At 36.6% G+C, this 13,134-nt stretch overlaps 1 protein-coding gene across 9 annotated transcripts in view; it reads right to left on the bottom strand.

Moving 5' to 3' along the window:
• TBC1D5 (TBC1 domain family member 5) overlaps window positions 1-13,134 on the bottom strand; it is a 544,621-nt gene that overhangs the window by 514,668 nt on the left and 16,819 nt on the right. Inside the window, exon 1 of one of the 9 annotated variants that reach the window (XM_040480110.1) lies at window positions 8,305-8,454. The exons of the other annotated variants lie outside the window; for them this stretch is intronic. The gene's annotated coding sequence lies outside the window, so the exon portion shown is untranslated. Of the gene's footprint in view, window positions 1-8,304; window positions 8,455-13,134 lie in introns of those variants that run through there. 9 annotated transcript variants of the gene reach the window in all.

The raw sequence follows: 13,134 nt of genomic DNA, 5'->3' as shown, positions 1-13,134 counted from the left end.
CATTCATCTGTGGTATTCTGTAACACTTCAATATGCTACTGTATGAACACTTTTAATGTACATCACAACTTCCTCACCCCTTCTCCTGCTGATGTGTATTTGACTGTTTTCTAAGTTCATGCTATTATAAATGTTTCTAACAAATCACTCTTGAACACCTCTCCTGTTACACACATCCAAGAATTTTTCTTACATAACCAGAAGAGAGATTTTGTCACAGGTTACATGCACGTTCAATTTTAAAGACAATGCTAAGTTATTTTCACTTTATTTTTTTAACGTTTTATTTATTTTTGAGTGACAGAGACAGAGTGCAAGCGAGGGAGGGGCAGAGAAAGAGGGAGACACAGAATCTGAAGCAGGCTACGGGCTCAGAGCCATCAGCACAGAGCCCAGCACAGGGCTCAAACTCACAAACCCGTGGGATCATGACCTGAGCTGAAGTCAGATGTTTAACTGACTGAGCCACCCAGGTGCCCCTCATTATTTTCAAAGAAGAGTTATATAAGTTAGAAAGCCAGTACACCAAAGAACATAAGCAATGTAAAACACATGCCTAATTAAATTTGAATCACAGGTAAGCACTCAAATCCACATTAAAAATAATCATCACCATTCTGTTATTCTGTAATGCCCAGAATTACAAGTTAAAATTATATAAGCATCACACAGGAAACTGTCTCCTCATTCCCTTCTGTTTGCTCAGTGGATATTTTCATCACAATACGTCATTCTCTTAGATGAGGTTTTCTGGGTGGCAATAATAAAAACCTATACAAAGGTACTTAGCCCTAAGTGGAAACTTATATTAAATAAAGGTATCTCACAGAACTGATAAGCAGGAATTACAGTGGGAGCTGGAAATCAGGAACTACAAAAATGTCAAGAATTAAAGGTATTCTAACCCTCTGGAACAAAACTGCCTCGCAAAGGTGAGAGATAGTTTGTCCCTGACAGTGGACTTCACTTTGCTCTCCACACACCAGTCCCCTCTGCCGTTTCTCTGTGACCATAGGCTAACCGTAGTTGTTCATGCCCCAGTTACACATTTTTCTAGAAGAAAAGACCAAAAGAATCGGTATCTTTGCCTTCTAACAATTCCAAGTTGTTGAAAAACTGCTTAGCCTCATTTTGCAAAGGGGTCCACCTACAGTCCCAACAGCTATATGTACTGGGAATATCAGGATCCTGCTCTTAACAAACACAGCTCTAGAGACCTACTGTTAAAGCAAAGGCAGCAATTCTCAGATGAGGGCCTAGGATGAGCAGATAACATAGAAAGCATCTACAACAACCAAGGGAAAAAAAGTGACAAGTAAAATGGATTGTAACTATGAGAAACATAACCGTTAATTCCACACAACTCATGGACTCCTGTAATCAGCATTCAAAAGTCAAACATATAAATACCCAATGCTCATTCTGATACGAAATACCAGCAGTTTGCTCTCTCATTTTTCTCTGCCTACCCCTTAAGTATAGTTTACAACTATGATACCAAAAGCACAAGTAACAAAAGGAAAAATATAAACATCACTAAAACTTAAAACTTTTGTGCTTCAAAGTACAACTCAACACTTCAACAAAGTGAAAAGACACCCACAGAATAAGAGAAAATGTTTCTAAATCATTTGTATAATAAGGGACTTGTATCTAGAATATATAAAGAACCTTAAAATTCAATAGAAAGACAACCCAGTTTAAAACTAGGCAAATGATCTAAATAAACAAATCTCCAAAGAAGATACACAAATGCCCAATAAACACCAAGGGGCGCCTGAGCTGCCCAGTCAGTTAAGCATCCAACTTTGGCTCAGGTCACGATCTCATGGTTCAGGAGTTTGAGCACTGCATCAGGCTCTCTGCTGTCAGTACAGTGCCTGCTTTGGGTCCTCTGTCCTCATCTCTCTCCCTGTCCCTCCCCCCTCTCAAAAACAAATAAGCATTTTTTTAATGCCCAATAAACACTTAAAAAGATGCTCAACATCATTAGACATCAGAAAATTACAAGTCAAAACCACAATGAAAAATAAAATCAGCAAAATGGCAAAGTAGGGAGCTTCAAGTTCTCTCACCTGACAGAAACATCAACAAACAAGCAATAAATGCCACAACCAACTTTGTTAAACTATGGAAAACAGGTAAAGGTGTACAACAACTAAGCAAATGACAAATCAAGAAAGAGACAATTTCAAAACCTGGCAGAGCAGCAACCTTAGTCTATGGTCCCAGTATGGAATCCTGGTCCCAGAGACAGAACAGACTTTATTCACAAATTTGTGTGAATATCTGGTCTCACCTTCTGGGGGCTACCTGAAGGGCTGATGCAAGCTGCTCATTTCTGTTTCACCTAACTCAGAACTCTAGCTAGAAAACCAATAGTCATCTGAAAACAGAGCAAGAAGAACCACCTAAAAATGCTTGGAACAAAAGTTACTATCTAAGCACATAATAAATCACCTAAAGCACAGTAGCAAAAGATTTCTTTGACAAATTAAGAGTACAGATGGAAATGTGAAGACTATATGCATGCCCACAACAGTATACATGCTCAGAAAAAACCTGAGATCCCTAAACTTCCACCTTGGACTGACCACTGGGCTCAGTGCAAGCCTGGCTAAGTGAAGGACTGCCCCAACACAGAATTGGGAAAGGTATTCATTCTTCTATCTGTTTGTTCAGAATATTTTAGCTTTTGTTTTAGTTGCTGGTATTCAAGGCAGTCTCTGTCAAAACACTGGCCGAACACAAGCTAAGGAACAAAGAATTTACCATACATGACAAGGAATAAAGTCCTTGCCACCCCCCCCCCCGAAAAAAGTGGTTTGAGAAAAAAAATCACTTAAAAAAAATGGACTATTAGAGCCTTTAACAAACAAACAAAAAAACCTTAAGGGGAAAATACAAATGACAGAGTTTTCACATTATAATATTCATATACCCAGTTGCCAACTACAAACACAAATCACAAAGCATAGAAAGAAACAGGAAAATATGGCCCATCCAAAGGAAGAAAATTGACAAGAATATCCCTGAGAAAATCCCATATAAGATACTTACTAGAAAGGCCTTAAAACAAGTCTTAAATATGTTCAAAAAGCTTAAACATGAAAAAGAACAAAAACAATTCAGAAAACCATGCATTAACAAAATTAGAGCATCGACAAAGAAACAGAAGTTACAAAAAGGAAGCAAGCAAATTCTAAAACTGAAAAGCAAAAGAACTGCAATGAAAAAACAGAAATCACTAGAGTGACTCAAGAGCAATTTCAGCAATAGAAGAAGAATCAGTGAGCTTGAATGTAGGACATCTGTAATTGAGTCTGGGAGAGAGAAAAAAAATGAAAAAAAGTGAACAGACCTAGGAGATACAGTGAGACACCATCAAGCAGACCAACATAGACAATACGGGAGTCTCAAGGGGAAGAGAAGGAAAGGAACAGAGTATTTGAAAAGGTCAAAACTCTTCCCACATTAGATGAAATCCATGAATCTACAAATCCAAGAAGCTCGATAAGTGCTAGGTAGGATAAACTCAGAGACCCACTCTAATAAAATTGTTGAAGCCCAAAGACAAAGAGAGAATCTTGAAAGTACCATGACAGAAGTGACTCATCATGTACAGGGAAGCCTCAATAAGATTAATGGCTCATTTCTCTTCAGAAACCATGCAGGCCAGAAGGCAGTGGAATGACAAGTTTAGGTACTGAAAGAAGAAACTCTGAGATGGTTCTTTTTATGTGTCAACGTGACTGAGCGTGTCTGAGTACCCAGATATTTGGTCAAACATTATTCCAGATATGTCTGTGACAGTGTTTCTGGCTAAGGTTAACATTTGAATTGGTAGACTGAGTAAAGCAGGTTGCCCTCCATAACATGGGTAAGGCCTCATCCAGATAATCGAAGACGAACATTGAACAAAAAGGCTGAGTAAGAATGAACTCCTCCTGCCTGAGTGCTTTGAGCTGAGTCTTCAGTCTTTTCCTGACTTTGGAGTTGAACTGAAACACTGGCTCTCCTTAGATCTGGAGCCTGTCAATATTTACACTAAAACTTATATCATTAGCAATCCTAGTTCTCAGGCCTTCAGACTCTGACAGGAACTACACCATTGGCTCTCTTGGGTCTCCAGCTTACTGACTGCAGATCTTGGGACTTCTCAGCCCCCCAAAATCACTAGAGACAATTCCTTATAATGCATGCCTAAGAAAATAATGTATGTGCATGCATGTATGCACACATACACTCTATTGGTTCTGGTTCTCTGGAAAACCCTGCCTAATACAACTGTCATCCAAGAATTTTGTATCTGCCAAAAACATCCTTTAAAAATAACAGAGAAATTAAGACATTCCCAGATAAAACAAAAGTTAAAAAGTTAACACAGTTCACTACCACTAGACCCATCCTACAAGTAATGCTAAAGGGAGTTGTTTAGTCTAAATGAAAAACACTAGAAAGGAACTCAAAGCCATATGAATAAAGATCTCCAAGAAAGGTAAAACACAAATATAAAGACCACTATTATGGTACCTCTTACTTGTAGCCTCATTTTTTATTTCCTACAAAATTTAAAATACATTTTAAAAATTATAAATATGTTATTGGGATACAATGTATAAAGATGCATCCTGAAACAAAAACAACATAAAGCGTGGGAGAACAGAGGTAGTATAGGCACAGGAATTTGTATGCCATTACAGTTAAGCTGGTATCAATTTGACCTAGACTGTTATAAATTTAGAATGCCAGAAGTCATCCTCACGGTAACCACAAAGAAATATCTAAAAATATATACACAAAGAAATAAGGAGGGAATCAAAACAATTCACTACAAAAATCAAGTAAACATACAAAAAAAGACAGTTATGGAGAGGCAAAAATGGAATAAGACATTCAGGAAACACCTAACAAAATAGCAGAGGCACGTGCTTCTTTATCAGCAATTATTTTAAATGTGAACAAAAAAAACATCCAACAGAACAGAAGAATAAACAGTTCTACAATAATAGTTGAAGATTTCAATCCACTACTTTCCATAATGGATAGAACATCCAGCAAGAAGATCAATAAGGAAAAAAGAGAACATAACCAACACTATAAACTAATTAGACTTAATAGGCACATATAAAACACTCTACAGAACAACAATATATTCATCCCATGTGCATATGAAAACATTCTCCAGGAAAGACTATACATTATACCACGAAACAAGTCTCAATAATTTAAAAAGACTGAAATTATACAAAGGATCTTTTCTGACCACAATGGAATAAAGCTAGACATCAATTACAGAAGGAAATTTCATAAATATGTAGAAATTAATACATCCTAAACAACCAGTTGGTAACAGAAGAAATCACAAGAGAAATCAGAAATTAGAGACAAACAGAAACACAAAACATATCAAAACTTATACTATACATTGAGGTTGTGCTCAAATGAGTATTTATACCTGTAAATGCCTACATTAAGAAGAAAGATCTCAAATCAATAATCTAACTTTACACCTTGAGAACTGAGAAAAGAGCAAACTAAACCCAAAGCTATCAGAAGAAAGGAAATAATAATGATCAGAGATAAAAATTAAGAAAACCATATAATCAACAAAACCAAGAACTATTCTTTGAGATAAATAAAATTGACAAACCTATGGCTAGAAAAAAAAACACACAAATAACTAAAATCACAGATGAAAGTAGAAACATTACTATAGACCTTAGAGAAACAAAAAGGATAAGAAAATAATGTAAACAATTTTATGCCAACAAATTAGATAACCCAGAGGAATGGACAAATTGCTAGAAATATACAAATTACATAAACTGACTCAAGAAGAAAAAGAAAAATCTCAATGACCTAAACTACTAGAGATTGAATCAGTAATTAAAAACCTCCCAATAAAGAGAAGTCCAGGACCAGATGGCTTCACTAGTGAATTATACCTAACATTTAAAGAATTAACACCAATTCTTTTCAAACTCTTACAAAAAAATTAGTGAGAAGGGAACACTTCCCAACTCATTCTATGAAGCCAGTATTACTCTGACACCAAGGACAAAGGTTTCACATAAAAAGTAAACTATAGACCAATATCCTTTTGACTATAATCAGGAATGTCCAACAAAGTTCTAACAAGCTAACCCAGTGGCATATTAAAAGGACTGTACATCATGACCAAGTAGAATTTATCCCAGGAATTCAAGGATGACTCAACATAACAAAAATCAGTCAATGTGATACACCTTAATGAAATGAAGGAAAAAAAGCACATGATCATCTCAACCGATGCAGAAAATGCACTTAACAATATTCAGACAACACTTTCATTATAAAAACAGTTAGAAAATGAGGAATTAAGTGAACTTCCTCAACAGGATAAAGGGCACTTACCAAAAATCCAAGCTAACAGCATATTCATGGTGAAAGACTGAACCTTTTCTCCTTAAGATCAGGACAAAGACTAGGATGCCTATTTTTACTACTACAATTCAACAATGTACCCAAAGTTCTAGCCAGAGCAATGAGACAAGAAAACGTGAAAAATAAAAGGCACCCAAATTGGGAAGAAGTAATACTATCTCTATTCACAAATGAAATGATCCTACGTTTATATAACAAAATTCCAAAGAATCCATAAGAAAGCCACTAGACCAAATAAACAATTTCTGCAAAGTTGCAGGTTACAAGATCAACATACAAAAATCAGTTGTGTTTTTATCTATCTTCAATGAATGACCCAAAAAGACAATTTAAAACGTTATTCTATTTACAAAACCAGCAAAAAGAATAAAATACCCAGAAATAAATTTAGCTAAGGGAAAGACTTATACACTGAAATTTAGAAAAGAATGCTAAAAGAAATTAGAGTTGACCTAAATAAGTGTTAAGATATTCTACACTCGTGGGTAGGAAAACTTGATATTGCTAAGATATAAATACTATTCAAAGTGATCTACAGATTCAGTGCAATCTCTATCAAAATCCCAATAGCCCTTGTTGCAGAAATGGCAAAGCCTATGGCTAAACAACACGGAATTTATTTAGAGATGATGAAATGTTCTAAAAACTGACACCTGGGAGGCTCAGTCATTTGAGCATCCAACTCTTGATTTCAGCTCAGGTCATGATCCCCAGGTCATGGGATCAAGCCCCATGTTAGGTTCCATGCTGAATGTGCTGCCTGTTTAAGATTCTTTCTCTCTCCCCCTCTACCCCTTTTCCTCACTCACATGCCCTATAAATAAAATAAAAAATAAACAGCTGATTAAAAACTGATTGTAGGGGAGCCTGGGTAGCTCAGTTGGTTGAGCGTCCAATTCTTAATTGCAGTTCAATTCTTGATCTCACAGTTGGTGGAATCAAGCTCCACATCAGGCCTTGCCCTAACAGCACAGAGCCTGCTTGGGATTCTTTCTCTCTCCCCCAAAACACATAAATATTTTTTTAAAAATAGATTATAGTGATGGCTGAACAACTCTGAAAATCTTAAAGCCAATGAGTCGTACACTTTTAAATAAGTGATTGAGATGGACTATGCATGCCCAAAACAATTAAAATTGTTCAAATATATACATACATATATATATATGCATGCATATATATACGTGTATATACATGCATATGTATATATATGCATGCATATATATACACATATGTATGTGTATATATACATATGTATGTATACATATGTGTATACATATATATTTCTCCTTCACTAATATTCTCCATTTACTCTCTTCATGGATCTCTAAAATGTATTCATTTATAACACTGTCTAGCTGATATCTCCTAAATCTTTGCCATCAGCCCTGACCTTTCTCCTAAACTCAAGACCTAAATACCCACACTTCCTGCTGTATTCATGACAAGAGGAGTCATGTCAGTCACAAAGTTCAAATTGATTTTCAGACTTCAACACACTGTTTCAGCTAACAGGTCTTTTCCTCCCCTACCAGTAATTCTGGTATCTCTCCGTCACCACCACCTACTCTACCCCCCACATTCAGTAACCAATTTCTGTCAGTTCTACCTCTGTAACATCTTTGCTTTCAACAAAGTCATTTTTTCAAAACAGCATAATTTCCTTTCCTCCAATTCCTCTTCTCTCCAATATAGCAACATATTCCCAAATATCGGTCAAGAAATTCACAATGTAATATGTACCATACCTTCCCCTTTTAAAACCCTTCAATAGCTTCCCACTCACTACAGAATAAAATTCCCCCTCTCCACAGCTTTATCTACAAAACCCTTTATATGTCATTCTTGAACACGAAAAAAAAAAAAAAAAACACTTACCATTACTTTAGCACATCATGGCTTTCTTGCCCAGGTGCTTTTTCTTAGAACTTCATTTGACTTAACTAAATTCCTCATCCTCCAAAACAGAGATGCCTTTATTATTCTCTCAAAATATACTTTTCTTCAAGTTTAAGATGTGATCATATTATAGACATCTGTCAATGTTAGAAATGTTAAAATGTGGAAAAAAATATATGCCTTAGACACAGTAAAATACAATAAATATCTTCTTCCTCTTAATTTCCTCAATACAATGTTTGGATTTCATTAACTTATATCTCAGGCCTCATATTATGAATTAATGTCTGTTGACCACTTTAGATTACAGACTTCGTGATGACAAAAATTCTGTCTTGCTCATCTAAGATACAGTAGCAATCCCATTAGAGTTTGAGTAAGACAACCCAGACCAGAGTGTGTAAAGAAAGAAAATAGCACTAATAACATCTATCTCACATTCATTATCAGAATAAATTACAGAATATACATTAAAATCAATGTGTAAAGTGGATCTTATTCAAATGCAGGATTTTGGTATTTTAAAAGATATATTTACTAAAATTAAATGTCACACTGCAAATCTGTCACTCTTCAATATCAGAAACTACATTAAGGAATACAGGAAATTTTTCTCAAGGAAATTTCTACAGGAAATTGCTTCATCCTATAATACTTCAGTAACAGAACAATCACCTGACTCTAGGAGAACAAAGCACTCCTCCAGCACTCCAAAGCAGACTAGTGAGTGTACAATTAGTGAATGTATCCTATGCCTGCTTCTAGAGAGCAGAGTCTGTGACTTATTCCTGTTTCTGGTCCTAGGATTCTCAAAAAGAACAAATAACAGAGTATCCAAAAAGGCATGCGCAGTTTGAAAACAAAGCAACACTTCATCCATTTCTTTATTTTGAAAGTTGTATTAGTTTGAATTTTCAAACATAAAAGAAGGGTATATCAAAGTAGAGCATAGGCACTGACATGAAATGAATAAGACATGAGGCTACCTTTGAGAGTTTCATGTCCATCACTCCTCTATTGCCTGGACCAGTAGAATATTCCTCTTTTCAGGTCTCCTACCTCTAGATCACACCCTCCTGAACCCAGCTTTTACACTTAGGGAAAATTACAGCAACAAAAAAGCTAATCAGTCCACTTCACTACCCCTCCAACAGTTGCCTATCTGCTTGAGAATAAAAACAACCTGGCCTCTCCCAAGGCCCATTTTTTGAGCCAAACTTGAATCTCTAGCAAGTGACTGAAATTTCTTAAGCTCTTTCAAGCTTTTGAGCCTTTGCTCAAGCTTCTCCTTCCAGCAGCTTCCTTTCCCCTCCCTTGACCAATTCTGACCAATCATTTAAAACTCAGCTCAAGTTTCCCAACTTCTGAGAGCATTCCACAAACTACAAGCCTAGGTTAATGGCTCCTCCCTTGAGTTCCTACAGAAAAACATGTTCCCTATCTCTAACTTATCACACATCCTACTGAAATTTAAAAATTAAAAGTATCCTCTTAAAAAAAAAAGTTTCTTCCAGTGGACTCTGAGTACCACAAAACCAAGAACCAAGTGGTTTCCACTTTGTAGCTCATTTATCTGAACAGTGCCACTCAGTAAATGTCTTTACTAAACTGAAATACTGACCATAATGTTGGTTTCCAAGGAATTATTTCTTTCCACTGTAGAAACAAAGAAAGAAAAAAAGAAAGAAGGAAGGAAGGAAGGAAGGAAGGAAGGAAGGAAGGAAGATAGAAAGGAGGGAGGGAGGGAGCTGAGAGGGTTTTTTGGTTAGGTTCTTCTGTCTGTTGGGGTTTTTGATTTGTTTGTTTTTTTCGCTAGGTCTTCTTAACAGCTAATACAACACAAGAGCACAGGTGTCTTGATGACTATCATAAACTAGCAACATAACTACATGTTTTCAGATCTATTCTCCAGGCTTACCCTGTACTGCTCTGTAGCACAGGCAACTCCATTTTCCAAGCAACATTGCCCTCTCGTTTCCAGGGAGATTTGGCCAGTGAGAGTGGCTAATGATTGATAGAAGGCAAAAGAGGAAGAAGCCAAGAGTATTTCTCCTCCATTCTTCCCACTCCCTGACACATCCTTGGCAGAAGCTTTGTCTCTTCCGTAACTCCAGTTCCCTCCAGAAGTCCCGCCCCCTGACATCCCTGCCCCTATCACGATAGCCCCAGCTATGGCTCTAGCTCCCCTACAGGGCTCTGGCTTCAGAACTCTGACAACACCAGCTTTTCTCATCTTCCCTAACAGCATCAGAGGCTTCGGATATTATTAATATCTGATTTGTCTCACAGTTCCGTTTGGTTTCTCAGCAATACCTGTACAACCAGTTCCTGAATTAACTCTCCTCTGTTGAAAGACCTACTGTGGTTAATGTATTCTGGATGAATCCTGTTTTTAAATGTCATTTAAAATAAAGCGTATCAAAAAGTGCAATACCTCAGCATACTAGAGCATAAAAACTTTTAATCTTGAAGAAAACTTATTACACAAAATTATTATTCTGAATACGGGGTGGCGAGGGTGGGGGGACAGGAGGGAACCATGCATTTAATTCTTAAAGATAAAGAAGCTAACATTTTATTCATACCAAAGTGCTCCTCAGTGGAATGAAGTCTTTCCTCAGCTGCAATGTTTGCCTGAATTAAGTCACTTATAATAAAAATGTCACTTTTTAAAAACTTATTTGGTAGAGGAGAAAATTGGAAGGATTATGGGAGTTGGAGTCACTGCAGGCCAAGACATCTGTTCAGAGGGGGGAAAAATGTTAAAGACCTCCTGTCAGTGACTTATCCAAATCCACAAAATTCAGTCCTTTTTCAAGACAAACCCAACTAATCAGTTAAAAGACATACCTTTAACCATTCATCTTATATCCTAAATTTCTTAAAAGATCATAACGTGTTAAAGTGAAAAGAATCGCTTTAATATAAATAAGAGCATAAACTGTAAATGGTTCAATATTAACAACTGACTATTACAGGACTTCTCAATTCCCCTTTCATGTCATTACTACATGAAATCCTCCAAATAGAACTAGTCTAATAAAACAATTCAGTAATCATTCACCATCTATAAAATATTTCAGGAAATGAAACCCTTTTAGAGCACAGAGAACATCTACTATTTGGTTTTATTTTGTGAATAAAAATATTTCTTAATCATTGAAATAGTTTGTTCTGGATCCCACAGAAAAATATTAGACGATAATCCCCAAACTAAAGAAAAAATCAATTTAAGAGTACAGACTTTGGAAGAATGAGATAGTAAAGAGAGAAGGACCTCATGTTAACAACAAGAAGCACGTCCTGAGAAACCACACACTACTAGGCATTTTACATAAATCACCTCATTTTACTTAAAACCCTACAAGGCAATGTCACAGTGAGGAAATGGAAACCCAAAAAAGGTTACAGAGTTTTTCCAAGCAACTTGACCAGCAACTGGTAGAAGTAAAATTTGAGATCAGTCTTACCCGGCTCTAGAATCTGATTCTCCTTTACTTTCTCTAGAACAGTATTTCCTGTGGGTGATTTCAAGCTAAAAATGAACCAGAGGGGGTGCCTGGGTGGCTCAGTTGGCTGAGCACCAACTTTTGATTTCGGCTCAGGTCATGACTGTAGGTTCCTGGGATTGAGGCCCACATCAGGCTCTGCACTGAGCAAAGAGCCTGCTTAAGATTCTCTCTCTTTCCCCCTCTGCCCCTCTCCCTGCTTGCACTCTCTAAAATTAAAAAAAAAAAAAAAAAAAGTTAAAATTAAATAAATTTTTATTAAAAAAAAATACATGAACCAGGCGAATCAGGGGGGGGGGGGGGGGTGCAAAATGACATGACAATCTCTAGCTAGTATTTTATTTTTTAAAATTTTTTTTCTCTAGCTAGTATTTTATTTTTTTTTTAATTTTTTTTTTCAATGTTTATTTATTTTTGGGACAGAGAGAGACAGAGCATGAACGGGGGAGGGGCAGAGAGAGAGGGAGACACAGAATCGGAAACAGGCTCCAGGCTCCGAGCCATCAGCCCAGAGCCTGACGCGGGGCTCGAACTCACGGACCACGAGATCGTGACCTGGCTGAAGTCGGATGCTCAACCGACTGCACCACCCAGGCGCCCCTCTAGCTAGTATTTTAAATTGTATTTAATAATATCAAACTCTCCACATTTTTAACCTAAATAATACTCGTATAAATTAAAAAGAGAGCCTTCCTTAGCATCAACTATGTGTCGAGATCTGCAAACAGATAAAAAAAAAAAAAACCTACCTAAAACAGTTGATAATTACCAATTAGTTTCTCATTGATACAAAAGCTCAAAAATGATTATCAACCTCTCAAAGTCACCATCCAACCTACTCCCCTAATTTTGTAATTATTTATCATTATATGTGGATAGAATAACCTTGTCAGATCTTCTCGATTAATTATTTGTCCTATTTGTCTGATTAATGTCTGAAAGTTTGGTGAAATCTGAGTTACTATCCTAGCCCCTCTGTGCAAACTTTGACATCTGCTTTCTAGCTATTATGCAGTCACCAATACCCTCTACGTGGATATTCCTTTCTAAAATACACCTGGCTCCACCAAGAGAATATCGTTTACATCACAATTCAGTACACATACACATGCTATACAACTGAAAAAAACATTTGATGACTACCATGTTTACACTCACTGTACACAATGCACCTGATATTTTCTAATTTATCTTAATCACAGGAGCAACCCACTAAAACAACCTCACAAATCACTAACATGCTACTAGAACACCACTCTAGAACCCAAACCCATTAAGAAAGTCCTGACACGACATGAAG

This window comes from Herpailurus yagouaroundi, unplaced genomic scaffold (genome assembly GCF_014898765.1).
Source record: "Herpailurus yagouaroundi ecotype Mexico unplaced genomic scaffold, PumYag 159, whole genome shotgun sequence".
In the NCBI taxonomy this organism is placed as follows: Eukaryota; Metazoa; Chordata; class Mammalia; order Carnivora; family Felidae; genus Herpailurus; species Herpailurus yagouaroundi.
This window is presented reverse-complemented; position numbering and strand designations above follow the sequence as displayed.